Here is a 722-nt window from a genome sequence, read left to right on the forward strand (position 1 = left end):
AGAGCCCAATCTGAACCACTCACCTAAAGACCTCAGGGAGTATTATTATACATTGAATAACCTAGACATGGGGAAATGCAAGGATGAGGCATCGCAGGGTTCTGGAGGTTTGTCCTGGTAGGGCTTTTATGGCAAAGTCAGCCCCAGAGGGAGCAGACATTCTGAGTCTCAACTACCCCATTAGGGGACAATGAGACCCTAGAATCTATAGTCTTCACCTTGACACAGGTGTGATGTACTACACAATTTATTCCCATATAAAAAGCATTCTCTATTAAACAATACATAGAGTAGTGGTTCAAAGTCAAATGCTGGAGACAGACGGGTCAAGGTTTGGTTTTCATTTTGTCATGTATCAGCTGTGAGAGACCTTGGGCATATTATTTAATTTCTCTGAACCTCAGTTACCTCAACAGAGGGGGGAAATAGGGAATATACTGATAAGAACAGATACTACACTTGATCTTAGCCAAAAGGCCGAGAAGCGATTGGGAAAAAGCAAATATAATTGAACCTGCCCCTAAGAATTATTTTGAGGATTAAGCTAGACAATATAGTATTTAGCCTTGATAAGGTGCTCAAAAATTGGTAATAATCACAACAATAAATATCTCTTCAGACTCACTTTTGGAGGCTAGATGCCTGCTGGAAGTAGATATTTGTGTCATCTCAGCATCAATGTTTACTAAATCTCATCCCAGGTTTGCAATTGTTTCCAGGTA

General features: G+C 40.2%; 1 pseudogene; it reads right to left on the reverse strand.

The window, feature by feature from the left end:
- Positions 1-320: 320 nt before the first annotated feature.
- Positions 321-489, reverse strand: LOC115284637 (annotated as a pseudogene).
- Between the last annotated feature and the right edge of the window lie 233 nt (positions 490-722).

Source organism: Suricata suricatta, unplaced genomic scaffold (genome assembly GCF_006229205.1).
Source record: "Suricata suricatta isolate VVHF042 unplaced genomic scaffold, meerkat_22Aug2017_6uvM2_HiC HiC_scaffold_13443, whole genome shotgun sequence".
Lineage (NCBI taxonomy): Eukaryota > Metazoa > Chordata > Mammalia > Carnivora > Herpestidae > Suricata > Suricata suricatta.